General features: G+C 43.8%; 1 protein-coding gene and 1 long non-coding RNA gene across 5 annotated transcripts in view; one reads left to right on the top strand and one right to left on the bottom strand.

Moving 5' to 3' along the window:
• Positions 1 to 17342, top strand: part of TEX264 (testis expressed 264, ER-phagy receptor) — a 570054-nt gene that overhangs the window by 375968 nt on the left and 176744 nt on the right. The gene's annotated exons all lie outside the window — the stretch shown is intronic.
• Positions 1 to 17342, bottom strand: part of LOC146797953 (uncharacterized) — a 242856-nt gene that overhangs the window by 42319 nt on the left and 183195 nt on the right. For 2 of the 3 annotated variants that reach the window (XR_014968566.1, XR_014968569.1), the window contains 2 exons: positions 11896 to 11986; positions 9891 to 10016 (listed from right to left, as the gene is read on the bottom strand). This is a non-coding gene — a long non-coding RNA (uncharacterized LOC146797953). Of the gene's footprint in view, positions 1 to 9890; positions 10017 to 11895; positions 11990 to 17342 lie in introns of all 3 variants that reach the window. The other variant, XR_014968568.1, reaches the window with a different exon arrangement.

Consider the following 17342-nt stretch of genomic DNA (forward strand, 5'->3'; position numbering starts at 1 on the left):
TTTGGACTATGAAGTTATCAATGCAAGTGTGCTGTTTTCACTGTCTTAAATGTGTGTGTTGCACTTATCACTTGACGAGCCCGGACTTCTCCCGCATCCTGACCATTGTTCTTCCTGGTGGGTGTTGAGAAGATCAATTTGTGTTAAAGCTTAGTATGTATTCGGATTCCCTCCCTGCCCGGTAATCTCTCCTGTCATTTCGCCTGCCTATTATTTTGTGTTATATGCTTGTGCGCTCCTCTTTGTTCCCCCTTTCCAAGTTGTAATTCCCTATCATTGCAAAGAAAGTGTCTAAAATTATATGGCAGTCTGAAAGCTTGAGAATACGGCATATTTACCATCTCTCGTATACTTGCGTTGCATTTGTATAACCAATATTGTTATATGTTCATTGTGGAGTGATGCTTTATTTTGAACAATGGAACAGTGTAAAACAGTTAACGATTTCTTGAAAAACCCAATAAAAATAATTTGAAATAATTGTTTCATTAGAATCGTTAAGACTGGGTTTTCTATACAAAAGGTGTAGTTTGAGTTGTGAAAGCGAGAAACAAATCCATCTGCTCATATCAAAGTGATGTTTACTGTTTCAAACCAGCTGGTTCTAAAGTCTATTCTCCAAATAGCTTCTTCTGTCTAAACTTCTGTCTGGATTGGATAGGATGAAGGGGGTCTAGGTGAGCAGACATCCTTGCAGTATTGGAGCCAAGACTGGTATTTCCACACTGCAAATGGCTATATTACGCTAGAGACCAAGGCCCCAAGAAGCCATATTCCTGTGTGTAGACATAAAGATACACTTTGTCCATCTGAGCTGGTCGTATCTGACCTATGTTAGCTATGACATTCTGTGAATCCCCCAGCACCTGCCATTATACAGTCATTGTTGCTCATGAAGATCATCCTGCTGAAATCTGCAATTTGTTGCAGTCTCCTCTTCCCACTAATCTGTACTTAACTTTAAAGGAACTGCTGATGTTAATATATTGCACCAGTGATGAAGGTTCCATTCTTGTACCAATGATTTTCAATCTCCACATGGAGCCCCTGGTGGCATCGTACTGACGTAACAAGGCATCAGGCTACTACATTAAATCAACTACATGCATCTTTCTCTTACTGTCACTGACATACAACATTTATTAGACTGTCTGGCAATCATCCAGTCCTAGAAATCCAAATTATACCTCAAATTTAGTTCTGCTAAAATGGAGCTCACTTGCATGAATATCTGCAAACTTCAGCCCCTGTTTGAAGACCGGCTCAATAGTACCCTAGCCCCCTCTTGCTGCAGGTCCTCCGCTCTCTTTGTAGATACACATTTGTTTTTAGGTCTGGCTTGACAGCACAGCTGACGCTAGATCAAAAAAAGAGCTTTCAGGAGTGTTGCACAGGGACTGCTGTGGCACCACTGGTATGATTTGTCAAAAGCTGTGTGCTTCCACCGAAAGAGTGCTTCCCCTCCAATCAGCTGTGATCATTTGTTTATCCAGCTGCTTGAGCCCCAGGCACTTTATAGAGCAAAGCTAATTTATTTGACCTTTCAGACAAACACATACATCTGTGATGGGTGTAGCATGCCTGTTAAAGTCATGCAAATGCAATGCCATTAATGCTATTAAATAACTTCTCCTCGTAAATTATGTTTGGTCTTTGATTGACATGTATAAAAGCTTATGCCCAATATAACAGGGATTTGCTGGTTATGGTGATAATGACCAAGGCTATATGCTACATCTGTTTATTATTGAAATTTACAATAAAGTCAGTGGGCCTGGCTTAATTATTGTGAAAAGGATATGTTAAAGTCAGAAGGCATTTAAGGGTGGATTGTGACTACGCCACGTTACCGATTGCAGAGAGGTATTTTGTTAACGTTAAATGGAATCTTATGGTTTACCGGAGTAGTCAAGGGTTTTAGTTTTGGGTACCCCCTTACAAACCTTTGGGATAGTAGAGTTGCACTGCTATAATCCTTCTTAGGCTTGCTTAGGAGACCTAGATTGTTGCTTTACCAGCTGTAATGTGGTCTACATTTTTAATTTAGTGACTCGATGGCTGATGGTTGCATTCTTAGGAAGCTTCACTCAAGATAGTGTGCCTGAGTTGGTTATGGTGACAAGTCAGTTGTAAAGGAGATCGGTCTGACTGCTTCGTTATTGAAATTTACATTGGAAGCCATATGTCTGATTTCAATGTAAAATATACTGACAAAGGCAGTAGGCTTGATTTATTGATTGTGAAATATGTGTTTAAGTCATTAGGTCTTTAACTTTGGATTGGTATCACACTGTGTCACAGGCTGTAGACGGGTATTTTGTTGGATGAAATCTCACAGATTCGGTGTTCATTATCCCTGTCATCTACTGTGACAAAACCTGGGGGGTTTCATTGTGATAATCCTTGTTAGGCCCTTTTGAGAGGGGCTGTATACTATTTTGCCAGCTGTAAGTTTGTAATTATTTGTAATTTTATAGCTGTATTATTTAAAAAAAGTCTCAAACTATTATAAACAACATTCATATTAGACTATAACTGTTGATACATTCTGGGTTATGTACGTTATCGCTAACACTACATTACACATGAATATAAAACATGATAAAGGCAAGATTAAAGTTTTCACTGCTCCCCCTTTTTCCAGGAGGGAACATTTTCAATTTACAACAGTTCAATAGAACAGTCTCACCATTTCTTTATTAATCTTTTCATTATTACTTTCCCTGCCATCCTGAAAAATAATACGTGTCAAAGTATTAGCAGTGCCGTTACTTTGCACGAGTGTTGGATGACGCACAATATTAACCTTACAGCAATGTATAACACAACCACAAAATCAGAACAATACCAATAATAGATTAAAATATCTTCTTACCCGAAGAGCAGAAGATCTCCCCGAACCACGGACAGATGCCGGTAGGGCCGAGGTCAGTGATGCCTCGTCCCTAATGGAATTTCTTTATACTCTCATGAATGTTATATGTCTGCTTCCATATGCTAAGGGAAATGTTGGGAAGATTAGCACAGGAATTGGTCCCTACAACCGTGCCAAACCCCCACCAGTAGTTGCTAAAAGATCATCTAAAGCCATTCGGTTTTGAATCAGCATTTTGACGTGGGCATCTAACTGATTGGTCACTAACCCTAAGGCTATTGTGGTCCAATTTAGTATCTCTTACAATATTTCTGCATTTCTTCTTAGTTTTCTAGAGAAGGATCATTTCATACATGGCTATTTATACAGAAGAATCTAGAGGCAGTTGAAACAGCCCTACTGCCCCACTTTCGTTTTAAGGGGTGATCTTCGAAGTGTCTTATTTCTGTTACAATGTACCCAGGATGATGCCGGTGTAGGCTTGCGGCTCACAGATGAATATGCATGGCCTCCTTGGGTGTGGCATTTGAGAAACAACAGTCCATGAGGAAGACAGTATTCAAAGGGAGGTGACTCGAAAGGTATATACTCCGCCGTTAAATCATATTTGCCATGTCCAGCAAAAATACTGGAGGCATGTTATGATTGAAAGGGTTATTCAACCTTTCGAGGCCTGTGTGTCAGACTACTTTGTCAGTATTTGCTCAATTTGGAAAAGATGACAGGAGTGTCATTAAAATTGATGGGCGGTTCAATCAAAGGAGTGCTGCCTCCTACATCCACAGGCATGTGTGTACAAACCCAGCAAGAGGATGAATTCATGGTCTGTCACATGTAGGCGTTACCCTGGTAAGCCGAGCGGAGGCTTCGTGCAAGCGAAGATGCTCTCAGAATCATTCCCCATTCTGCAGCAAAAGTGTACCCCACCAAAAACTGAATGCCCAAACCAGCAAGGAAGATAGTAGCACAGTTCTACATGGGGGTCCAGAAGGAGACTGCCTACCTTGGATGGTGGCAGTAACAATGAGAGACTGTCGGACAGCAGCATGCAGTGCTGGTGGAGCAGCCATAAAAGATGGACATGGAGACTTAGACCCACAAACAGATAACAAAGCTGCAGCAGAAACAGTTTCAGTAGATGACCCGTAGCTGCAGGAGGACCTTTGTGTCTAAGAGGTGCGCTTTGCTTGCAGTATGTGAGTGGATTGAGGTAGCCAAGCCATGGCGTTTAACGGCTGTGTTTGTGATGAGCAGGATCTGGTAGAGCCCACACTAGCGGGACTGTAGTGCTGTCTTCCTCTGGTATACATGAATGTATACCCAATTCCCAAAATGGAGGGGGAAGCAGGCCTTGGTCAGCCACTCGGTTAAGGTGGCTCACAACTGAGAATGGAAATTTTATAAGCTTTCTTCAGTATTTTAAAACAACATCTTCAGTTTCTTTCTAATGGCAGAGCATTGTGCCATTTTAACTGTGACTATGAGTTTATCTTAACTATCTTGTTCTTCAGGGTTACATTATTCCTGTCTACTTTGCCTGAGGACCGGGGTGATAGCCACAATGGAAATTCTGATCTATCCCTATTGCCTTTCTGCTGACACAAAGAGTATCTATCGATCACTAATGATTCAACTTGGCACCCCAAGACTGTATGGACACAGGGGCATGTTTCCACCCATCCTAAATATATGCACACCATGACAAGGACATTGGAAAAATGTGCACATTTGGGCATCTGAATGAAAACAATGTGAATGTGATGGAAGGGGCTCCATGGGGAGGGGGAGCAGCAAGGGTAACCTTAACAGGCATGTATAACAGTATTGGTGATAGCTTTTGGATATAGAAGAAAAGAAGGGCATATACCAGTGGTTTGTGACAGGACTTATCTTGCCGTCCCTACCAACATAGGGTGCTAATAATACAAACTGGCGAGGTTGGGGGATACAAATTTTGGTACGACCATGTGACTGACTGACTGACTGACTAATGTATTTATAAAGCGCTCGATTGCCGAGGCGTCTTGGCGCTAGGATAGGTTCATAATACTCCGGGTGTTGACTTATTCAAGAGCGCCTAGGAAACAGCCAGGTCTTAACCTGTTTCCTGAAGATATTCCTGTTGGATTGCAGTCTCAGCTGTGGGGGGAGGGAATTCCACAGCTTTGAGGCTAGATGAGAAAAGCTCTTACCACCCCATCTAGCATTTTTTATTCTGGGCACGAGTACCAGCCCTGTGTTGGCGGACTCAGGCTACGCAGAGGATTGTACCAAGAGAATAGTTTTTGGATGTCAATAGCACCACCACCGTATAGCGCCTTATGCAGTAGGCAGAGGGCTTTGAATTTTATTCTTTCAGGGATGGTAAGCAAGTGGAGCTGTCTGATGCTGGTAGATGTGGGATGGTATTTAGGAAGAGCGAGCAACACACGGGCCGCCGCATTCTGTATAAATTGTAATTTTGCAATTTAACCTTTGTCTATACCTAAGTATAGTGCATTCCCGTAGTCGATTCGAGAACGTACCAGGGCTCCAATTACCGTTTTCCTTAACGTGAAAGGGATAAATGGCAGGATTTTGTGCAGAACTTTCAGGGTGAAAAAGCAAGCAGATGTTACTTGGTTGATTTGCTTCCCGAACTTTAATTCGCAGTCAAATGTAAAGCCTAGATGCTTAGCCTTCATCACCAGAGTTGGACAACGGCCCGCCTCCGCCAGCCACCAATGTTGACTCCAGATTGAGGGGCCCTTCCCAAACTGAATAACCTAGGTCTTATCTGTATTAAGCTTAAGGAAGTTAGCGTTCATCCAGGCCATGACTGCAGTAAGACAACCACAGAACTGTGCCCCTGTGATGTCCACCCGCTGCGAAACCGACACCACTATCTGCGTGTCGTCCGCATATGACACCAAATTGAATCCATGCTGTTTAATTCATTTCACAAGAGGGGTAACACAGATGTTAAAAAGTGTGGCCTACAGAGCTGACCCCTGCGGGACGCCACAAGGAAGGCACAAGTTTGCAGACTTCAAACCTTCCCAGTGGATCAGTTGTTCCCTAGAAGCCAGAAAGAATGACAGGAGAGCTAGAGCCGTTCCTCTGATACCTGCTGTCTTCAGCCGCTGCACCAACACCGTGTGATTCACGGTGTCGAATGGTGCCGATAGATCTAGCAGGATGAGGACGGCTCTGCCCCCCTCATCCACCACTTTGCGAATTTCATCTGTTGCCATTATCAAGGCCGATTCGGTGGAATGTCTAGCTCTAAAGCCATGTTGGGAGGAATCAAAAGTAAGCTATCATCCAGATAATTCATAAGTTCTATGTTGATGTCCTTTTCTAGAATTTTAGATGGTAATGGAAGACAAGATATCGGACGATAGTTCTTTACCTCAACAGGATCTAGGGTGGCTTTCTTAATAATCGGCCTGATGCAGGCCTTTTTCCATCGCTGAGGGTAAACACCGGTGCTAATTACCTCATTTAAGAGAGGGGTAATGTGTGTGCTAATCAGGTCAGAAACCAAGTGCAGAATTGATGGCGGACACGGGTCCAAAGGAGATCCAGATTTAGTCAAGAGTAGTAAGCCATTGACTTTCTCTGCCGCTAGAACGGAGAATTCTAACAGACTACTCTGGGAATAATTATCCTCCTGGGGATCTTCATTGTTATCCCTTGTTATAGGCACAGACTTCTGTAATTCATCATATACAGCCTGTACTTTATTTTGAAAAAAGGAGGCAATTTTATCTACGAAGTTTTGATCTGGTTTAAAAAGGCTATCCTGTGGACGTTTGGCTAGGGCTGCGACTGTTTTAAAAAGCTCCTTCGAGGAGTTTTTAGCGTCGAATATTTTGATTGTATAATAAGTCGCTTTGGCCTGTTTAATGGCTTCCTTATATTCCTCTAGGGCCAACTTATAGACTGTTTTATGTTTCCCACTATAGTCTGTCCTCCAAAGCCGTTCAAGGCGCCTGCGTTTGGCTTTTATGTATTTAAGCTCAGCCCCGTACCGCGATGCTGTTACTTGATTTTTTTGGGACAAGTTGGTCTATTGATGACCTAATCCAGTGATCGTAATTGTTTGCCGCAGCATCAGGGTCAAGCCTAGTATTAGGAGGATTAGCTGCCAGTGTGGCTGCCAGTTGTTTTTTTTGGATATCTTTCCAACGGCGGAACTTGACCAAAAGCAGTCTGTTCCTCTGATCTTTACTGATGCTAGGATTTGCAGTGTTAAAAACTATTACATGATGGTCAGACCAAGGTATGGGTAATACACTTGACAGAGCCAAATTCTGGTTATTCGTAAAGATGCCATCTAAGGTGTGGCCAGCTGAATGTGTGGACCCCAGTACTATGTGTTTCAGCCCATAACCTGCAAGATTGTCCATCAGCGTATCAGTTTCCACATCATTATTGACTTCTAAGTGGAAGTTAAAGTCCCCTAGAATCGTGAACGACAGGGTATCAGAGCATGACTCGAAAAAATTCTGAAGTGCCATGCTGATCGGGGGCCGCACCCAAGGGGGTCTGTAAATAAGGAGCCCCGGAAGAAGCAATGTGTTATTCTTTTTAATGCTAAAGGTCATTGCCTCTGCTTCCACTACAGTCACCAGCTCTGTCCTCACTATCAACTGGGCCCTGTGTATTATAGCAATGCCTCCCCCTTTTTTCCAGACCCTATCAGCACAGGCTACCTGATAGCCAGGGGGTATAGCAACATTCCAATCTGGTTCAGAGGCATTATTGGCCCAGGTTTCTGTTAAGAAAACCAAATCAGGTTTTAAGAGTTGTATCATATCTTCAATTTCATATTCATGTTTCCCCATTGATCTTGTATTCAATAGAATACACGTAATACTTTCGCTAGTGTCAGCCAGCGGTTTCGTAATTCCCGCCTGTGTCTGACGAGGGATGTGGTCACCAGGAGGTCTTTGGAAACCCCCCTCTCACCGGCACTACACTGGTCAGTTTCTGGTAGGGGTAGAAGGATATTATCCCCACTTTCCCCGGCATTTATATATTTGGTTTTCTGACGCAGGGCAGCTAGACCGCATGAATCACATCTCCGTTTACAATTAGAGTTACTATCAACCAGTACTTCAGGATTTGGGCACTCACCCTTATTTAGCCCAATCAGTTTCTCCCGTGCATACATTTTTGGGGTAAAACAAGCAGGGGTTCTAGCGCTAGGCGCGGTACAGACGCGGTCGGGCGCAGACGGGCTTGCCTTTGGCGCACCTTTGGCGTGCCAGCGGCGCGTCCGCTGCGCAGCCACGCTGTGGCCGTGCTTTTTTTTCCCCCACGACCCAGCTTCCGGCTCGGAGCCTCGCCCCTGAGCACTTCCTGACATGCCGGAGTGCAACAGAGAGAACCGTCCCCAAATGCAAGGCTTAGGGGATGTAAATGCGGGTGACTGAGGTAGGCTTTGTAATTTATTTAAAGTTTAGAATCGGCTCAGTTAAAATTAGCAACAGACACTAAATTCTAATGTTACGCAAAATTATTAAAATGGATTGAAAGTGCGGTCGTGGCGAACAGTTTAAACGCAGGCTACAGTTTAAAACAATTAGAAACATCTAAGAACAGTGAAAGTTAAAATTCAAATTCATACAATACAAATATGCTATAAGACAACTGGATATCAAAGTAAAAGCGCTAAGACAAGCGTGATGTACAAAGGAGTCTGGCAGTATTAGCTATCCCATCTATGTGCCCAGTGCTGCACACCCCTCGGGGACTCTTTGACATTCCTGCTTGATGCAGAACTGTTTCTTGTTTTAATGGAGTTGCTTCTATATTTTAGAGTGGGTACCAGAAATAAATTGGCTCTCACAACATACATAGCAGCATCAGCAGTTTTAGACAGTACAGCCATCTTAGCAGTTGAATCAGCCCTTTGAAACATCATCACAAGAGTGCTAGAGAGCAGGACACTTCACCACTGCCAATCTCTATGGTAACTGCAAAGTATTTAAAAGATTGAGGTCATATTGTCCAGTAGTCATAGGGGTACCGGGCTAGGTCAAGAAACCTCTCTACATCCACCGGTGCCAAAGTCATGTGTCTTTCCAGATGCATACTTCCAGTCCGGGTACACAGTAACAGTCTTCTTTTTGGGTAGGAAGCAAGCCCAAGTCAGATCAACATGCTCTGCAAGTTGGGCAGATTTCACAGTGGGAAAGTGGCAGCTTTCCACAATTTGATATACAGTGCAGACAGCATAACCAACACCCAAAATACCTTCATTATTTCCAACAGCTGATCCATTCACAAAATAAATTATCACTTGCTAAAGGATACATCATTTGAGCAACTATGTGGCTTAGGCACCTGGAAAGTGGTTAAAACACAAACATGAAGCTCTCCATCCTCACTGGTGCGCATTAGAGAGGCAGGTTTCAGGGCAGGTCGACAGATCAAAGTAATATGAGAAGGCAGATGATGACAGCATCTCATATTGAGACAGTCGAGCCATAGAGAGATGCTGAGTTTCACGTGTGAGGAGGAGCGCAACCACAAAGTGGGGCCCAGGAACAGTTAATAGAGAACTCAACACAATATTTTCAGACACCTCAACAAGATTTGCGATAACTGCCACAAAATGTAAACAAGGTGGGGGGTCCAGCCATAGCTGGGTCCATAACTGAGGAGCAACAGTCTGTGTGCTTTTTCTGATCCCAGTGACTTTGTACCAACACCCCAAGTACAAATCAATTTAGTTCATGACAATATATGATAAAAGGTATAGCGTCATCAGGAAGTCTAAAGGTGGGGGCAGAAGTAATCTCCTGTTTGATTTTCACAAATGCATTTTCATCATCACTAGACCACTAGGGTTCACAGATATCTTTCTAAACAAATTATTGCAACAGCTTGGCCATCTTGGCATAACCCAGATTTCACTGTCCATGGCACACAGCCATTTGCATTGAGGTAAATTCCTGAGAAATGGTTACAGGGTATGGCAACTTTCGAATGGCTTCAACTCTTTCAGAGGACAGGTAACACTTACCAGTAGAGATTTCATGGTTAAGATATCTAGCTTGGGGACGGCAAAACGTACAGTTTTCCATTGAAGCCTTGTGCCCCCATTCGGCCAGTTTGGTGAGGAGATGGACAGAGTCCTCCTTGCACTGATCTAAAGAAACAGATGGCAATATTAAATCATCAACCTACTGTATTAGAGTAGACCCTCGTGGGGCAAACCAAAATGTTCAAATTCTTCTTTAGGCGATGTGGAAAATTGAGAGGGACTCTGTAAATCCTTCACAGAGTTGGGTCCATAAAAGCTCGAACCCTCAGAATGTGAACAAGACAAGGTACTGACTCTTCTCATGTATGGGAATGGAAAAGAAAGCAGAACAGATTAAAACCACTGTGAACCATTGGGTATGTGCAGGGATGCATGAGAGAATGGTAGCAGAGTTAGGGACGACAGGAAAACTTGGGATCAGCACATTATTAATAGCCCTAATGTCCTGTATGAATCTGTACACTCCCCCCACACACTTTTGTATCAGAAGATTCTAAAAATAGCTACTAAAGTCCCTTGAATAATCAAAGTTGCTACTATAGGTTGGATTCCTTCCTCTGCCTCCAGTTGCAGAGGGCACTGAGGTAGTCTCTGTAGCTTTTTCTGAGGGTCAACCTTCACCATTACGTGGGCCTTCAATTAAATGAATACTGCATCATCAGCCCCCGTGGACTATAACGTGGACTGTTGTGAAAGTAGTTCTGTTAAATCAGGGGGCATGGCAACTGGGTTTGCTTTTTCAGAACAACTCAAACTTTCACATAATAAGGCACGTACCTTCCTCCCTTTTCTTTGAGGTATAGTCCAAAAAACCCCTTCTGGAGTACAGAACACAATGCAAAGTAACTTGCAAAGTATATCTCTTCCTACCAAGTTAGACAGAGAAGCTGGATGAAGCAAAAAGGAATATTTATCACTAATTGGTGCCACCAAGACGGACACTTGGTCAGCAATATAGTGGGGAACTCTTTGATTGGAAATACAGAGTGCGTTTATGAGCATGCTCGAGACAGGTAAGGAAGGGAAATCTGAAGTTTTAAGAGCTGAGCAGCTTGCGTGCATGGTCAGTAAGGCAAGTGTAGTGTTTACTCTCAATGACGCAATTCACATAAGGATCTTTTTGATCTATAGGCATCAAGGTACACATCATACACTCAAAAGGAGATGGGAGGATGCTTGCAATAAGTCTACCCATTGGCAAACGCACTGGGTAGCATTCCTACCTATCATTCTTTTGCCTATCATGCCACCTCAGATTAGGCCGAGCCATATGCAAAACAGTCTTGACCCTGCTCCAGTAGGAACAGTCCAGCCCGAACTTCCAAGTCAAGTCCTCTCTGAACCGGAGCACAAGCAACCCAAGACCGATTTCCTCCTGATTGGGTATCTTCAGGTTTTTTTTGTGGAGTTTTATATAGCATGAACTAGACCCGAAGGTATCTGAGCGCTTTACATGAGCACCAGTTACGTTACAAACGGACACATTCATTTTTGTTTGGCGCAGGGAAATTAAGTGATTTGCCCAGAATTTTGAGCGTCCCTGCCAAGACTAGAACCCGGTTCCCCAGCTCCGAGGTCGACCGCCCTAGCCCACATTCTCTCCCCAGTTAGGTGTAGCTTGATTCCAGTGGCACAGTGAGCAAGAGAACTACATCTAAGCTTACACTTGGCCAACTAGGGTGTTACATGTAAACACACAAATGGTGATGGGAGGATGCTTGCAATAGGTCTGTCTAATCATTGGCAGTCACTCGGGGTAGCATTCCAACCCATCATTCTTTAGCCCACCATGCCACCTCAGATTACATAATATATTAACCAGAACATAATATAAGCCATGCAAAGCATTCACTCAAAAAACGGTACACGCTGTTAAATTTTACCTAAAAAGTTTGGTTTATTTTGTGCTCATATTTTAGCCAATTGCCAAGTCTGGGGCTGGGCCTTTCTCCATCCCAGTTTCCTTGGAGAAATTTCCCTTTACCTCTTGCCTGGGGTTGTTTTGTGGAGCTCGGACCAGCGCTCCTCTGGTTTCTTTTGTTCTTTGAGGGAATTCCTGCTGTAACATGCACCATCTGCTAAAAATAAAATAAAACACGTTAGGAAGCCTAAAGTCACACTAGCGTTTGAGGCAAAAATAGCAAGGAGCACAGCAAAAAATCAAAGACAATTGTCATTTCAGATGACCAGGATTCTCACTAGGAAATGGTCAGTTGGAGCTAAGAGCTAAAGTTAATAAAAAATCAACCCAGTATGTGTGTGTTTATTATATATATATATATATATATATATATATATTCAGTGAAAAAACCATAGGTTTCACACGTTATAGTTAGCTGGAAATTTTACTGATAAAAAACCAATGAAATTCCCCCGTTATAGTTAGTGCAGGCAACTATAACTCACGCGACCGCGATCTTCTGCTGATGACATATGTGTCTTTATGAAAAAAAAATATTTGTAATATATTTATAGCTAAAATTTAATGGAAGAAGACATGGGCAAATAAGTGTCTAAATACAGTATTAGCATCAGCAGAAGATTGCGGTCGCGTGAGTTATAGTTGCCTGCACTAACTATAACGGGGGAATTTCATTGGTTTTTTATCAGTAAAATTTCCAGCTAACTATAACATGTGTGAAACCTATGGTTTTTTCACTGAATTTGCAAGGTTTTTTAAATGCTAATTCCGAACTATAACGTGTGTGAAACCTATGGTTTTTTCAGTGAATTTGTACGGTTTTTTAAATGCTAAGTTACTTTACGCCGTTCGTGGCGTGCGCGCCCACTTAACGCAGTTCGTTCCGTGCGCGCACGGTGCGCTTCGCGCACCGTGCGCGCACACTGAGCACGCGGTGCGCTTCGCGCACCGCGCGCCCACTTTACGCAGTTAGTGCCGTGCACGCAGGGTGGGCCATGTACGCACGATGCGCTTCGCGCACCGTGCGCACATGGAGGACATATGATGCGCTTCGTTGTGAAAGCTAATATTTTAATTTTTCACAGTTGGCATATGCCATGCACAAATGGTGCCCTTCAGGCACCATTTGGACATGGGGTGGGGAGAGTATGGAATTTTTTTTTTTTTTTGTTCATTTTTATCGTACGCGTACGGTAAGCGTAATCGACGAAATTATCGAAAAAATTAAAATTTCGTTTTTGGCCTTGGGGGGTCTTTGAGGACTCCCTCAACATGGCTGGGTGCTTAGGAGCTGTCTAAACAGCCCCTTTACATGTTTTTGGCCTTTGTTTTTTAACCCCCTCTCAGACTGCGAGAGAGAAAATGGCGGCCGCCGCTTCCTGGTTTCGACCGATTCGAATGTTTACTAAGATCTAACAGCCAATCAGAATCGCGCTCGCGCACGGCGGCGTGCGCGTACAGTAAGCGCACCGTAAGCGCACCGTAAGCTGTCTCAGATATATATATTGATTTAAAGGCTATTTTCTCAGAATCTACTGAACAGATTTACACCAAACCTACAAAAGGCACTTCTTTGACCTGTAGACTACCTCTCTGCCAAATTTCAAGGAACTCTGTTCAGCCGTTCGGGCTGTAGCTGTGTCTAAAGGTCCTATGGAAAAATGCATGGGAAAAACGCGTTTTGGGACCCCCCTTTTATCTCAGTCCCCGCTTGACGAATCCCCCCGAGACTTTCAGGGTAGGAGCGGAGCGTAGCGCCCCATTAGTTTTGAAAATTTTGCGAGGATTCGTCGACCGGCGCCAAAGTTATTCCAAATAGAATGTTGCGGTTTTCCTATGGAAACAGGGTCCTAACTATAACTACCTACTGGCGACCGCCAGTAGGTAATATATATATATATATATATATATATATATATATATATATATATATATATATATATATATCCAGCTCTCGGGAAGGTCCAACAATTGGGCTGCACTCGAACACAAAAGAGCTTTTCCCAAAGGCTTTATTTGGTAAAAATATGGTGGAAAAGGAAGGTGTGGCCACATGCGTGCTTCTGACTACACTTACCCTTTGAAAAAGAGAACTCTCGAAACGCGTCAGGGCTGTGGTCTGCTGCCTTATTGACCGGGTCAGCGCGACTGTTTTACCAAATAAAGCCTTTGGGAAAAGCTCTTTTGTGTTCGAGTGCAGCCCAATTGTTGGACCTTCCCGAGAGCTGGATATATATATATGTATATATATATATATATATTACCTACTGGCGGTCGCCAGTAGGTAGTTATAGTTAGGACCCCTTTTCCATAGGAAATCCGCAACATTCTATTTTGAATAACTTTGGCAGCCGGTCGACGAATCCTCGCGAATTTCTCAAAATAGGTGGGGCGCTACGCTACGCTCCTACCCTGAAAGTCTCGGGAGGATTCGTCAAGCGGGGGCTGAGATAAAAGGGGGGTCCCAAAACGCGTTTTTCCCATGCATTTTTCCATAGGACCTTTAGACAGGGCTACAGCCCGAACGGCTGAACAGAATTACTTGAAATTTGGCAGAGAGGTAGTCCTCAGGTCAAGGAAGTGCCTTTTGTAGGTTTGGTGTAAATCTGTTCAGTAGATTCTGAGAAAATAGCCTTTAAATCAATATATATATCTGAGCCAGCTTACGGTACGCTTACCGTAAGCTTACCGTACGCGTACGGTGGCGTGCGCGAGCGCGATTCTGATTGGCTCTTAGATCTTAGTAAACATTCGAATCGGCCGAAACCAGGAAGCGGCGGCCGCCATTTTCTCTCTCGCACTGAGAGTTAGGTTGTTAAATAAAACCAAAACACATGTAAAGGAGCTGTTTTGAGAGCTCACACACACATAGCCATGATGAGGGAGTCCCCCAAGACCCCCCAAGGCCAAAAATGCCATTTTTATTTTTTCGCTAATTTCGCCGATTACGCTTACCGTACGCGTACGGTAAAAAATGTAAAATAAAAAACACTATCCACACTCTCCCCACCCCCTGTGCTTTTGGTGGACGCAGGCCACCAAATGTGCAGTGCTTATCAGAGGTGTGAAAAACCACAATATTTTTAACAAAAATAATAAAAGAAAAAATTATCCACACTCTCTCCACCCCGTGTGCAAATGGTGCCCGAAGGGCACCATTTGTGCATGGCTTATAAGCACCGTAAGCACAGTAAGCACCGCGTGCTTACTGTGCGCGCACGGTGCGCGAAGCGCACCGTGCGCGCACGGAACGAACTGCGTTAAGTGGGCGCGCACGCAACGAATGGCGTAAAGTAACTTAGCATTTAAAAAACCGTACAAATTCACTGAAAAAACCATAGGTTTCACACACGTTATAGTTAGGAATTAGCATTTAAAAAACCTTGCAAATTCACTGAAAAAACCATAGGTTTCACACATGTTATAGTTAGCGGAAATTTTACTGATAAAAAACCAGTGAAATTCCCCCGTTATAGTTAGTGCAGGCAACTATAACTCACGCGACCGCAATCTTCTGCTGATGACATATGTGTCTTTATGAAAAAAAAATATTTGTAATATATGTATAGCTAAAAATGTATGGAAGAAGACATGGGCAAATAAGTGTCTAAATACAGTATTAGCATCAGCAGAGGATTGCGGTCGCGTGAGTTATAGTTGCCTGCACTAACTATAACGGGGGAATTTCACTGGTTTTTTATCAGTAAAATTTCCGCTAACTATAACATGTGTGAAACCTATGGTTTTTTCAGTGATATATATATATATATATATATATATATATATATATATATATATATATACATATATATATATATCCAAACTCCGTTTCAAAATTGCAGGAATGTCCTCAAAGTACGGAAGCAGACCCAAAATACGGTGAAGAATCCAATAATTTATTTAAATATAAAAAAACACCATCGCCGCCATTACGCGTTTCAGCCCGTCACAGGCCTTGGTCACATGATGTATGTGTGTGTTTATATGTGAATATATATATATGTATATATATATGTATATATAGGTGTGTACATATACTTGTATATATTTGTGTGCGTGTGTGTATATATATATATGTGTGCTCCTTTTGCCGTTTCCCTTCGATTGAGAGCACTCAAAAACAGACCAAGGTGGCAAGCCTTTTAATTCAGGGTATGAGCAAGACGTAGCAGGCAGTTGCAATCAGACAGTCATGCACGCGATACGCCTGACGCGTTTTGAGGATCATCCCTCTTTCTCAAAGGCAGTCGCGTTTGTGAATACGTGCTCCGGTCTCGGTCCATTAAAGCCTGTATACGCCCCCAGATGGGCGGGTCAGTTGGCCCAAGGCATCATGGTACTTAGATTCCCGTAATAAATCCATGTATGGTGCACTAATTTCTGTCACCAATGAAAAGCCCATAGATGGGCCACCGTCCGCTGCATCAGCTCTCATCCCAGGTCTGTGATCCACTTGTCGGCTCCAGGCGTATCGCCCGCCATGTGGCCCCCTCACTTCGCGGGGTGGTGCTACTCGACGGCCGGATCGCCGCCAGATATGTGTGCTCCTTTTGCCGTTTCCCTTCGATTGAGAGCACTCAAAAACAGACCAAGGTGGCAAGCCTTTTAATTCAGGGTATGAGCAAGACGTAGCAGGCAGTTGCAATCAGACAGTCATGCAAGCGATACGCCTGACGCGTTTCGAGGATCATCCCTCTTTCTCAAAGGCAGTCGCGTTTGTGAATACGTGCCCCGGTCTCGGTCCATTAAAGCCTGTATACGCCCCCAGATGGGCGGGTCAGTTGGCCCAAGGCATCATGGTACTTAGAGTCCCGTAATAAATCCATGTATGGTGCACTAATTTCTGTCACCAATGAAAAGCCCATAGATGGGCCACCGTCCGCTGCATCAGCTCTCATCCCAGGTCTGTGATCCACTTGTCGGCTCCAGGCGTATCGCCCGCCATGTGGCCCCCTCACTTCGCGGGGTGGTGCTACTCGACGGCCGGATCGCCGCCAGATATGTGTGCTCCTTTTGCCGTTTCCCTTCGATTGAGAGCACTCAAAAACAGACCAAGGTGGCAAGCCTTTTAATTCAGGGTATGAGCAAGACGTAGCAGGCAGTTGCAATCAGACAGTCATGCACGCGATACGCCTGACGCGTTTCGAGGATCATCCCTCTTTCTCAAAGGCAGTCGCGTTTGTGAATACGTGCTCCGGTCTCGGTCCATTAAAGCCTGTATACGCCCCCAGATGGGCGGGTCAGTTGGCCCAAGGCATCATGGTACTTAGAGTCCCGTAATAAATCCATGTATGGTGCACTAATTTCTGTCACCAATGAAAAGCCCATAGATGGGCCACCGTCCGCTGCATCAGCTCTCATCCCAGGTCTGTGATCCACTTGTCGGCTCCAGGCGTATCGCCCGCCATGTATGTGTATATATTTTTTTTTTTTCGAACGTTGTTCGCCAAATCCTCTGCTCTCTCCACAGCGAGTGCAGCAGGCACGATGGCGAACTCGCGTAACATGAA

This window comes from Triturus cristatus, chromosome 9, assembly GCF_964204655.1.
Source record: "Triturus cristatus chromosome 9, aTriCri1.1, whole genome shotgun sequence".
NCBI lineage: Eukaryota > Metazoa > Chordata > Amphibia > Caudata > Salamandridae > Triturus > Triturus cristatus.